Below are 14,107 nucleotides of genomic sequence, written 5' to 3'. Positions count from 1 at the left end.
AAGACCTTTAAGATCAATATGATATCTCTAATAAAGTGTTACTTTGTATGCAACTTTTCCAACTATGTCAGGTAATCAGAAAGTATTCTACATCTACATTAATGAGTGAGTGTTATCAATTGTGATTGTTGGTTTATCACTTTCAAATATAGTGTAAATCATAATTGGCTACTCGTCCGGAAAGTCCAGGAGACTCCCAAATTAGGGGGATACCTTCCAGCCTCCCAAAGGAGCATGTGACCCTGCCACAAAGACACATACCTACCTGCACGTTTGGAAGGGCTGTGCCGTGATAGTGGAAATTGACCCATGCCCACGTTAGTGAAAGTAAGTGGGTCAAGGGTGTGATAATGCAATTAGTGTAATTATACACGTTGTCCCTGCTTGATGAAGGGAATGGCAATATGTCACATCCACCTGTTCTTTTGATACTTCCCCTGCATCTACCAGAGGCGAAGTATGGAAAGTAGCACGTATGCTGTATATCAATCCAAATATATAAACCCACCTTTTAATATATCCACCCACAGAACAATGTTCATACTATTGTATTTTTCAAGGGAAGATTATCTTCTGCTTTGCAAAGTGCCATTTTAATGGAAAATTACTGACCTTACTAGCATTCACAAGATAGCTAATACTAAAAATCAGCCACTGAATCAGTGGAAATCAATGGGATCTGAAAAGTCTGACTTGGCTTATTTGTGTCTGTGCTGCAGGCTGTACAGAGTAATAAGATTTCTATAGAGATAAACTAACTAGCATATGACCATGAATTTTACACATGTTGAATGAGAAACATTGTCACATGCTGTGTGGTTTGTGCATGAAATTGGAGGGCGGGTTTTAACTACTTCCACAACAAAGCAGCGTTCCTGTGTATATCATGTAACACAGTAGGTTTTTGTGATAGGAAAGGAATTCATGGAAGCACAAATCAATTTGGATGACATTCTGTGTTATTCAGAAAAACATCTTTGTTTTAAAAAGAATTTCACTAAATCACAACACATGCTTAACACAAAATACTTCTTAGATCAGTTGTGACCAGATTTGACCCCACTGTCCAACTCGATTCATGCAAACAAGATCATAATTTTGCAGAAGAGCAGAAGTTTGCACTGGTTGGGAGAAGAAGTGGGGCGGAGTCAGGGTGTTTAGTCCAAGGTACGAACTAAGCTCACCAGTGCCCTTAGTTCTGCAGAGCAGTGCAAGAGCAAGATTACTAAAAATTAAATAAATGGCTGGAGAGAGCACATTTATAGGAATGTCCCTTGCTGTGTGTAAGCTGACTTGACCATTTTTAACCGTGAGCATCTTGACTTCATATTGCACAGAGAAGCGCATTTCTAACCTTACTTTGACCAATGAAAAATAACACTCCAAACACAGAAGGGTGGCAAATGTAATAAGAGTCTGATATTCCCTCATTCCTATTATTCTCATTTAATTATATGGCAATCAGGGGCGGATTAAGGGAATGGAGGCCCCTGGGCTAAGGGGCCCTCCATTCCCCGGGAGGCCCCCAATGTGAGCCGTCCGCCACCCCCCGCCCCCCGCGAGGACCCCCCCAAGCACTTACCTGTCAGTGCAGTCCTCTGTCCCGGCGAGCTGTAAGCTCCTTACTGAGGAGATCTCGCGAGAGTTCATGAACTCTCGCGAGATATCCTCAGTAAGCAGACTACAGTGCGCCGGGACGGAGGACTGCACTGACAGTACTCAGCAGCATTGATCGGCCCGGGGGCGCCCCCGCCCCCGACCGATCAATAATGCTGCTGAGGAGTTTGAAGGGACCCCTGGATGCCCGAGGCCCCTGGGCTATAGCCCAGTTAGACCTCTGGTTAATCCGGCCCTGATGGCAATAGCAGTGTTTTACAGAAAATGTTTTCATTTTCACATCAGTCCCTAAACCAGTAGAGCTTACAATCTAACTTCTCTACCACACATACATACATATGCTAGGGTTAAGTTCAGAAGCCAATTAACCTATCAGTGTGTTTTTGGACTATGGGAGGAAACAGACGCATCCTGGGGAAGCCCACACAAACATGGGGAGAATATACAAACACCAAACAGATAGTGCCCTGAACAGAATGGAACCCATTGCCCAGTGCTGTCATGCCAGCCATTGATTTAAACCACGAACGAGGCTAAACTGAGCTGTATTTTAAGAGAAAAATCATAATAAGAGTGTATCTGGTGATATCCATGGATGTAAGGAGACCTACAAACATATACTGAGAAAACACTGAGATGAGGGGAAAACTGTGTTCTAATAAAAATTGCAACCAAAAACAGTTCAATAGAGAATATTAAAGAACTATGATTGTTCCAATGGGTAATAAAGCATAGAAAATGACCAGGACCTTAATCTGCCCAGGGTCCAGGTTAGTTTAGATGTGTAGGAGATGAGCGCACTTTAATGAGAGCTCTAAAAATAGAGGTCTGTGGTCTGATTTCACTGTAATTATATCAGGTAAAGAAAAAAAAAATCCTCCTGTTCTGTTTGTTTTACTATTATATGTATAGTTATATACTGTATATATACAACTCGTATACAAATGTTGTAATAGTCTATATAAAAGATGAGAAGGGCACCAGCTGATGCCACAGGTCACACTATGCCGATACACACCGCTGTATACAATGTATATATATATATATATATATATATATATATATATATATATATATATATATATATATATATATATATATAAAACATGGTGTGGGGTACCAACCTCTGATTTATCCATAGACGGATCGCAGACAGTTTTGAAGTCTCCTCCAACAAGCAAATTCTGTTCCCCCAATCAATGATCTTCTGTAGGATGGCTCCAAAAAAAACGGGTTAGCATGGTTGGGTGCATATAGACTTAACAAAGTGTACGTTGTAATATCAATGGAGATATCTACTATAACATATCTGCCTTCAGGACCTGAACAGTGTCGGTATATAGAGTAGAGTAGTGATTTATTAAGCAATATGGCTGTTCCCATCTTTTTGTTGACATATGGAGCTGATATACAGTCTCCTATCCAGGAGTCTCACAATGTTCCTCGTTCGGGTCGTCCCAGTGAGTGTCTTGGATGAATACAATATGGGGGCGCAGTCTCTTGAGGGGTTGGGTACGTAAGTGCGATGACGACTACGACGACAACACTTACCCTGACATCTTGACTGCGAATCTCGGTATCCTGATACGCTGTGAAAATCGATTCTTTAAAAAAGTGACTTTTAATCAGTGCGACTCTTTAAGAAGCCAGACGCACAAAATCACGTGACTTTCAACTCCGGCACTATTATTCTTACTCTTAAGGGTAAAACGAAAGACGGCGGCGCCTGCACAATGTAGTTAAGAAAACTTCTATAATATACAGGCGCCGCCTCCTTCCATTTCACCCTTAAGAGTAAGAATAATAGCAGTGGTGTAACTATACATTTTGGTGCCCTTGGCGAGACAGGGCACCGGCGCCCCCCATCTAAAGAGGGGGAGGAGGGAGGGGGAGGGGGAGAAGAGAGAGAGAGAGATTAACTTACCAGAGTTTGATGCTTCAGTCCTTAACTTCCGCCGTGGAACGCATGCAAGTTTGCGTTCCAAATGCCGAACTTCCTGTCAGTGGAACGCACATGCGCTCCACGGCGGAACTTAAGGACTGAAGCATCAAACTCTGGTAAGTTAATCTCTCCCTCTCTCTCTTCTTCAGCCCTTAAGCAAAACTTAAGGGCTGAAAGTATGGAGGCAGGTAGCGGGCAGATGCTGCGCCCCCTTGGCTTTGCGCCCTGGGCGACAGCACTGTCCGCACCACCATCGTTACAGCCCTGAATAATAGTGCCAGCATTTAAAGTCATGTGATTGTGTGTACCTGGCTTCTTAAAGCGTTGCACTGATTAAAAGTAATTTTATTAAAGGATCGATATTCACAGCATGTGGGGATCCCGGGTTTCTCAGTCTAGATGTCGGGGTAAGTGTTGTTCCCTAACATAACTACCACTGCTCTTGAGATGGAACTCCTCATTACACAAATCACATATACTGGATCATCAAGAACATAGAGATCATAGTAGAACTTTATTCCAAACACGTCAGAATCAGCCATGTCACAGAACTATGTAGATGACACACCAGCTCACATTATGTTATTTTACTTCTCATTTCTTACACCCGGAATATCACTGACTTGGTAAATCTGTATGTTTTGTAAGACTCCTGTTGATGAAATGTCATTTTCCCATGTCACTATGTCTTTTTTATTTTTTTAGCAATTGCGAATTAAGCTTTTTATAATTTTGTAACATAATTTGGGTGGCACACGTTACACCATTACTCCATGGAAGATAGATACCACATTTTATTGTAAAGAAAAGCAATATGGCACCACACATTCTTAGGAAGTTACTAAGACCTCAAACATTTGATGTTTGGTTTCCAATCAACTAATTAACATAAATTAATTAATTAAATACAATTTTAAATATGTCCTAGTTAAAGTGCATAAACTGGTAGACCAGGTGCTGAGTGGATGGATTGATCCACTCATAAGTGTCAAAGGCTTTTATTGACAATTACATTAAGTTTATTCAAAGAGTCAATATTTGCAGTGTTGACCGTTCGTTTTGAAGACCTCTGCAATTCGCCCTGGCATGCTGTCAATCAACTTCTGTGTCACATACTGACTGATGGCCGCCTATTCTTGTCTAATCAGTGCTTGGCGTTTGTCAGAAGTTGTGGTTTTTTGTTTGTCCGCCCAGCTTCTGCAGCTCTCCCTCTTGTTCCTGCATCTGAATGCCAGCCCACCCCCCCCCCCCCGGCAAGTATTAATTAGGCAGGGTTATACCCCTCTTTTTTGCCTCTGGTCATACGTTCCTTAGAGTGGTAGGAGAGCATTGCAGTCAGTAGGTTAGCATATGGTGCTGGGTGCATTTAGTCACAGGTCACTACCCCTTTAGTGTCAACATATGGTTGGTCCGCCTGTGAGGAGGACCCCTCGGCCGGTAGAAGCAGGTTAATCCCGGCAGTTCAAAGGTAGTGACGCCGGTAGTCATGCCACATCGACAGATTTTTAGCTCTGGCCAATAGATAAGGTCTGATCCTGGGTTGGTGGTACTATGGTCTTACTGCTCTGCTCTCGTCCGCCATACAGTCCTCAGTTAATTTCAATAAATTAATATTCTTCTTCCAAACTTTAATTTGGTGTCCGTGTCATTATTTGGTTTAAGTAAGAGGGTTATATTTTAGTTGTAATGGCTGTGTATGATGGGAAACATCCACGCTATGCATTTTAAAACGGCGCCAGGCCATTGTGAGATACAGTATGCAGACTTCTCTCTAGTACTGCTAAGCAGTGTCTGGTATTAGTCCTGTGTATTTCACAGTCTGATAAGCATGCAGAGTTTTAAATAGTAAGCATTTCTGCAATTACCTTGAAATCTTGCAGGACAATTGTGAGAAGACAGCAGTTCATTTTACCGGCTGTCAGCTTGTTTTTTTTTTAGCCTCGATAGGCATGAAATAACCTTGGTTATCTAATGGTTTTGCCAGTTTTTGTCTTAATTTTGCAAATTGTAAAAAACAAACCATGACAAACACAGAATTATTTTTTTTATACATGTTTAGAATTGTGCTTCCTTATTAATAATTGATCAGACCCCATATGCTATTTATTTTATTAGCAGTAGAGTACATTCAAACCATGTAAATAGTCCCATAATAAAGTATCACTTTGAATAACAACCTACAGTATATATTTATTAAATGGTGAGCTAGAGTTTCTCTGTCAATGAAGTGTATAACAGACCAGGCTATCAGTAAGGTACAGTGTAATCGGTGTTTGCCAGGGGCGGATCCAGACTATTGCTATACCCCGGGCGATTTTAGGGGGGGGGGGCGATTTAGGCCCCGCCCCTTTATAATTTCTAAGGCTGCCGGCGGCTGCACACTGTCACTGCTGAACGGACCTGCACAGTGTGCAGCCGCCGGCAGCAAGCCCCTGCTAGGGAGGGCGATCGCCCCCCCTGGATCCGCCTCTGGTGTTTGCCACACAGAATGATATGTAGTTCCCAGTGCTAAGAGAGCATTAGAAAGGTTAAGGGGTATATTTACTAAGCTGCGGGTTTCAAAAAGTGGAGATGTTGCCTATGGCAACCAATCAGATTCTAGCTATCATTTTGTAGAATGCACTAAATAAATGACAGGTAGAATCTGATTGGTTGCTATAGGCAACATCTCCACTTTTCAAACTCGCAGTTTAGTAAATCTAGCCCTAAATCTCTGTTATTTCTACATCTATCCTGGATTATATTATGCTTATAAATTTGCAAGAAATGTAGTTATGATTATGTTATAATAATGACTATAATGTCCACCTTAAATTATCATCAGTTTTTTCCTGATAGAACACTACCCAATATTGCAACAAAAGGATAACTGTATGTAGGATTAACAGTATGTTAACAGATTAGTTACACAATTGGTTGCTATATCCCAAATTCTCTATGATAATCTGAGTGTAATTCACACCAGAATTATTTTGTCTGAGTGTAGTTACCAAGATAATTTAGTTGTACTGGCTCGTGTTTCCTAAATGTATTGCTTACAGAAATAATGAAAACATTAACATCTTATAAATTATTTATAGGGATGTCAAATCTATGTTTTATTATAGGAAATACAATGGGTTTACTGTGAGTTTAATTTATACCTTCAAAATTACCAATCGAACGACCTTTGTTTGATAAATATTCTATATGGGCTCTTGCAATTATTTTTGCTTTATAATCCTGCCCAAATGAATAATTATTGAGGTAGGTAACAACTATACTTAGTTGATTGTACATCTGCAAACAGATGTTGAACTGCAAATGCTTAATTTTCATTCATTTAGTTCTTTCATATCGTGCACCAGTTAGCATAGTTGAAGCACTCGCACAGCAATACTTTGTTATAAGATATAGAAAGTCAGTTATTTATGCATAGTTCACTAATTGCTACAATAAAAAAAGCTTTATTTGTTTTATAAATATAGACTTAGAATTAGACCACAATACTAAACTTGCGCTCGTACTTGCAATTGCAGATGCCGATTTTTCACCGCTATCATTGAAGCTTACATCTTTCCCTATTATCATATAGTACTATCAGGACCACATTATCAAAATAGAGTCATGTTTCTGGATTAGGTTTAGAATATCATTTTCATTGCAGGTTAAATTTACATTATTTCAGTGCAGCAGTGACAGAAACTCTGATGCGCGTTTCACCTAAGGCTTTCTCAAAGTGCACTGCAAGAGCAACTCCGAAGAAAGAGATGTCCTTGGGCCTAGTCAGAGCCCTGAACTTAGTCCCATAGAAAAATCTATGGAAAGACATCACACTTAATGTCCATCACCATTCCCAAACTATACTGATGCAGATGAAGTAGCTTTGCATGGGGTAATGGTAATATTTTGCTCCATCTACTGATAGATAGATAGATAGATAGATAGATAGATAGATAGATAGATAGATAGATAGATAGATAGATATGAGATAGATATATAGATATGAGATAGATAGATAGATAGATAGATAGATAGATAGATATGAGATGGCTAGATATGAGATGGATAGATAGATAGATATGAGATGGATAGATAGATAGATAGATAGATAGATATATAGATAGATAGATAGATAGATATGAGAGGGATAGATAGATAGATAGATATGAGAAAGATGGATAGATAGATAGATAGATAGATAGATAGATAGATAGATAGATAGATAAATATGAGATAGATAGATAGATAGATAGATAGATAGATAAATAAATATGAGAACGATTGATAGATAGATAGATAGATAAGATAGATAGATAGATAGATATGAGATTGATAGATAGATATGAGATATATAGATATGAGATAGATAGATAGATAGATATGAGATGGATAGATAGATATATATGAGATGGATAGATAGATAGATAGATAGATAGATAGATAGATAGATAGATAGATAGATATGAGAGGGATAGATAGATATGAGATAGATATATAGATAGATAAATAAATATGAGAAAGATGGATAGATAGATAGATAGATAGATAGATAGATAGATAGATAGATATGAGATAGATAGATAGATAGATATGAGATGGCTAGATATGAGATGGATAGATAGATAAATATGAGATAAATAGATATATAGATAGATAGATAGATCGATAGATAGATATGAGATAGCTAGATATGAGATGGATAGATAGATAGCTATGAGATGGATAGATAGATAGATAGATAGATATGAGAGGGATAGATAGATAGATAGATAGATAGATAGATAGATAGATAGATAGATAGATAAATAAATATGAGAAAGATGGATAGATAGATAGATAGATAGATAGATAAATAGATAGATAGATAGATAAATATGAGATAGATGGATAGATAGATAGATAGATAGATAGATAGATAAATATGAGATAGATGGATAGATAGATAGATAGATAGATAGATAGATAGATAGATAGATAGATAAATAAATATGAGAAAGATTGATAGATAGATAGATAGATAGTTAGATAAATAAATGTTGCCTCTGTTCTTGTAAAATGATTGAATTAGGAGGAAAATAGGGCTCTATTCCCTGCAGAGCATCCAGAAGTTTTTGCTAATTACAAGATGTGCTCTCTGAACTCTTTCCGTTTTAATTAAATTACTGTTAGATTTTGGCAAATATCAAGGTCACATAGTTTCTTGTTTGCTATATTTAGTAGATGTGTTATGAAAGTTTTACTTTTTATAAAGCCAAACATATTGTGCAAGTTAAGTTTCAGCATCCTTCTTATTTTCAATTTTCACATGTGCACACAAAATACTTCAACATAGTAACTCTAAAATAGTACATATTGCCAACCCAGTACTCACTTTGGTCTCAGCAGTACCTCCCATGTTTAGTAGGGGCGGTGTCCTTGCGCCATTATATTCTGTACCAGTCTTCTGCATCACTGTCAGCCGTAACCAATAGCAGGCTTCTGCTGAGGTGCCTAAAAGTCACGTCCGGTGCCTACCTGTTGGATGTTCTCTCTATAGATAGTAACAAATACACATCTTCCTTGGCTCCTTACAGCATATCAATCTAACAATGTTTTTTTTTTTACATATTTAAATGGGTCATTCTTCAATTAAGCTCTCCACCTATCTACAAATGATAGCTAGATACAACCTCATGTATAGGGTACCTAGCAGTAAATGAAACAAAATACCCCAGCCCTGCTGGTTCCAGGGTGCTGACACAATATGGTAATAAAAGGCACTCCCACAGATCATTGTAGATAGGTTAGGTCTAAATGGAAATGGATACAATGGGCCTGAGTCATTAAGGAGAGCAAAGCATAAAAAGCTATACAAAGCTATAAAAAGGAACTTTGCACCTGGGCAAAACTATGATGCATTGGAGGGGGGGGGGGGGGGGGGGGGTAAATTTAAAATGTGAGGACAGATTTATAGTTGGGGTAGGGCATATCCTATATCAGGGGTCAGCAACCTTTTTCTAAAATCTGTTGAAGCCCAGGTGTGCCAGTGGTACATATTTTATACACACACATATATTATATATATATAAAATGGGACCAACGTAATGCATAATCTTAACTTATCATCATATTTATTTATTTATTTATTTATTTATTTATATATATAGCGCCACTAATTCCGCAGCACTGTACAGAGAACTCATTCACATCAGTCCCTGCCCCATTGGAGCTTACAGTCTAAATTCCCTAACATACACACACAGACAGACTAGGGTCAATTTGATAGAAGCCAATTAACCTACTAGTATGTTTTTGGATTGTGAGAGGAAAACGGAGCACTTGGGCATAACTGTGTGGTTTGAAATGTATTAATGTATTGCCCCCAATTCACAACATGCCCAACGGTAGTGCCCCCTGTTCACAACATGCCCCACGTACCCCCTGTTCACAACATGCCCCACGGTAGTGCCCCCTGCTCACAACATGCCCCACGGTAGTGCCCCCTGCTCACAACATGCCCCACGGTAGTGCCCCCTGTTCACAACATGCCCCATGGTAGTCTCCCCAGCTCACACTATGCCACATAGCTGTGCCCCCAGCTCACACTATGCCACATAGCTGTGCCCCCAGCTCACACTATGCCACATAGCTGTGCCCCCAGTTCACAATATGCCACATAGCTGTGCCCCCTGTTATCATTAAGCCACATAGTATTGCCACCAGTTCACTTAAAAATACATAAAAGCAGCAGGTGTTCAACTCACCTCTTGTCGGCACACGCGTCTTCAGTTCCGCAGTGGAACCTGGGAGGATCTGCTGCGCATGCGCAACAGATTATTTCATCCGTCTTCAGTTTACAAACAGTCCCAGGCGGCGTGACAGATGACACAGCGCTGCGTGTCTTTTCTGGCACACGTGTCGGGGGTTGCTGACCCCTGTCCTAGATCAACTTTAAATTTCAGTGTAAAATCAAAGCTATCAAGTATTTGTGTGCTACATGTTAAAACAGCCAATGTTTAACTTATGTGCAAAATAATAAACTAATTTGCATCCCTTGCATTGAAATATGGTTTGTCCCGGAGAATATTTACTCCTTTTTTTGCCTTACTTTCATTAAGGAATCGGGCCCAGTGTGTTTTGTTATCAGAAATCTTTACTGTTTGTCATATTGTATATATTTCACCAAAGTTAACGAAATACATTGGTGTCCCAGTTTTCTCAAAGTACTGACACCTGAAAACTCCTACACTGCAGTGTAAAGGATAAGCGCTGACAACTGTCTTTTTGTTTTGTATACATATATGGGCATTTATATTGCCACGCAGCTAGTACCATATACAATATGGGATATACCGAGCGTGGACTTATTGCCAAGCAGCTGGTACCATATACAATATGGGATATACCGAGTGCGGGCTTATTGCCAAGCAGCTGGTACCATATACAATATGGGATATACAGAGCGTGGGCTTATTGCCAAGCAGCTGGTACCATATACAATATGGGATATACCGAGTGCGGGCTTATTGCCAAGCAGCTGGTACCATATACAATATGGGATATACAGAGCGTGGGCTTATTGCCAAGCAGCTGGTACCATATACAATATGGGATATACCGAGTGCGGGCTTATTGCCAAGCAGCTGGTACCATATACAATATGGGATATACCGAGTGTGGGCTTATTGCCAAGCAGCTGGCACCATATACAATATGGGATATACCGAGTGCTGGCTTATTGCCAAGCAGCTGGTACCATATACAATATGGGATATACTGAGCGTGGGCTTATTGCCAAGCAGCTGGTACCATATACAATATGGGATATACCGAGTGCTGGCTTATTGCCAAGCAGCTGGTACCATATACAATATGGGATATACCGAGTGCTGGCTTATTGCCAAGCAGCTGGTACCATATACAATATGGGATATACCGAGCGTGGGCTTATTGCCAAGCAGCTGGTACCATATACAATATGGGATATACCGAGTGCTGGCTTATTGCCAAGCAGCTGGTACCATATACAATATGGGATATACCGAGCGTGGGCTTATTGCCAAGCAGCTGGTACCATATACAATATGGGATATACCGAGTGCGGGCTTATTGCCAAGCAGCTGGTACCATATATAATATGGGATATACCGAGTGTGGGCTTATTGCCAAGCAGTTGGTACCATATACAATATGGGATATACCGAGTGTGGGCTTATTGCCAAGCAGCTGGCACCATATACAATATGGGATATACCGAGTGCTGGCTTATTGCCAAGCAGCTGGTACCATATACAATATGGGATATACCGAGTGTGGGCTTATTGCCAAGCAGCTGGCACCATATACAATATGGGATATACCGAGTGCTGGCTTATTGCCAAGCAGCTGGTACCATATACAATATGGGATATACTGAGCGTGGGCTTATTGCCAAGCAGCTGGTACCATATACAATATGGGATATACCGAGTGCTGGCTTATTGCCAAGCAGCTGGTACCATATACAATATGGGATATACCGAGTGCGGGCTTATTGCCAAGCAGCTGGTACCATATATAATATGGGATATACCGAGTGTGGGCTTATTGCCAAGCAGCTGGTACCATATACAATATGGGATATACCGAGTGCTGGCTTATTGCCAAGCAGCTGGTACCATATACAATATGGGATATACCGAGTGCTGGCTTATTGCCAAGCAGCTGGTACCATATACAATATGGGATATACCGAGCGTGGGCTTATTGCCAAGCAGCTGGTACCATATACAATATGGGATATACCGAGTGCGGGCTTATTGCCAAGCAGCTGGTACCATATATAATATGGGATATACCGAGTGTGGGCTTATTGCCAAGCAGCTGGTACCATATACAATATGGGATATACAGAGCGTGGCCTTATTGCCAAGCAGTTGGTACCATATACAATATGGGATATACCGAGTGCGGGCTTATTGCCAAGCAGCTGGTACCATATACAATATGGGATATACCGAGTGCGGGCTTATTGCCAAGCAGCTGGTACCATATACAATAACAAGCGCGGGCTTGTTTTTTCTCTTTTTTTTCAAAGGGCTTCAGATGACCTCTTTGTTGCACAAATCATCAGTCAGAGATGAGAACTGGCTACCTAAGGACAGAGGTGCTCAGGTCCACGCTGTTCTTTACACTCTTGCAGTCTCAGGCTTATGTGTGTATTTCAGCTCCCTTTTTATACCTCCTGGCACGCCTATAACTACAAGATATATATACAGACCTATCCTTTTCACTATTGACATTAATGCTATTTTCATGAGTGATACATACAATATTTTTCACTTATGAAATCTAGCTGGAACATTATACATATACATTAACATATACATTGCATTTAAACATATATTTGATCCTCATATATCCTCACATATATTTAAACCACATCCACCATCTCTTCTTGATTATAATATCTCTGTGTGGGATCTGTTGTTTAAACACCTGGATTCCGCACAAATATGCCTTATTATTTGCTTTTGTGCTTGTTAAGCCCTGGGCTATGTTTATAAAACAATGCTACCCTGTGTTTTCTAGGAAAGGAAATGTCCAAGAATGACTCAGACATTCCACATGCATTGAACATAGACTCATCCCCAACAGTAATGGTAAATATCTCAAGATAGGAACAAGACTGCCTACACTCTAGGACCCGCTTTGCTGAAAAAAGCTAAACTATATCTTCATTGTTTATTTTACATCTTTAGAACATGGGAGTGATATCAGCATTGTTTATGATTAAGTGCAGCTGTTGTCTGAAACCCGAAAGGTGCTATCATTATCAAATTAATTAAAGAAAATATTGTTTACTATTACTGGCTCCTGGTTCTTACCTTGATCTAGTAGTTGCATTTGTACATTAGCGCCCCCACATGGAAGTCCCAGCTATAATCCTAACTGACTTGGTTACTCATACATGGTGAGTTAAAACTGTATATTTTTTTAAATATGTTTCCAAAATGGCCCATAATCTCTAAAGCAAATATCAGACCCTATTCTAAATATAGACTTTATTCTTGCTGGAGACATATACTTATTAAAAAAATAACTTTTAGCTCTTTTCTTTAGTAACTACATTTGTCAAGCACCTTTAAAGCACTTTATGGAAACATTTTAACCCACTGATTATCAATGGACTTTTCATCTTGCAACAGTGCTCCTATTCTTAGTGTCTCAGTGAGTCCTTTATCCAACACGCTAAACAATATCAATCATACTTTCCAACTCTCCCAGAATGTCTAGGAGACTCCCGAAATTCGGGTCAGTCTCACGGACTCCCGGGAGAGGAGGCAAATCTCCTGCATCTTGCTACTGCCATCTCAAAATGACGCGATTCACGGTGAATCGCACCATTTGACCCGTTTGGCCCTGCCACGCCCCCTCCCGCCACGCCCCTCTCCCGGGAAAGAATTTGCCCAAAGTAGGCAAGTATGATCTCAAAATAGCTAAAAACATTGTATGCTACTTATATGCATTTCTTTTTTAAAAGTATATACATTGCATTGTTTTATTACATTGTCTGCTACAATTATTTATTTTATTTGTTGCATTATA

The sequence above is a fragment of the Mixophyes fleayi genome, chromosome 5, assembly GCF_038048845.1.
Source record: "Mixophyes fleayi isolate aMixFle1 chromosome 5, aMixFle1.hap1, whole genome shotgun sequence".
NCBI lineage: Eukaryota > Metazoa > Chordata > Amphibia > Anura > Limnodynastidae > Mixophyes > Mixophyes fleayi.
This window is presented reverse-complemented; position numbering follows the sequence as displayed.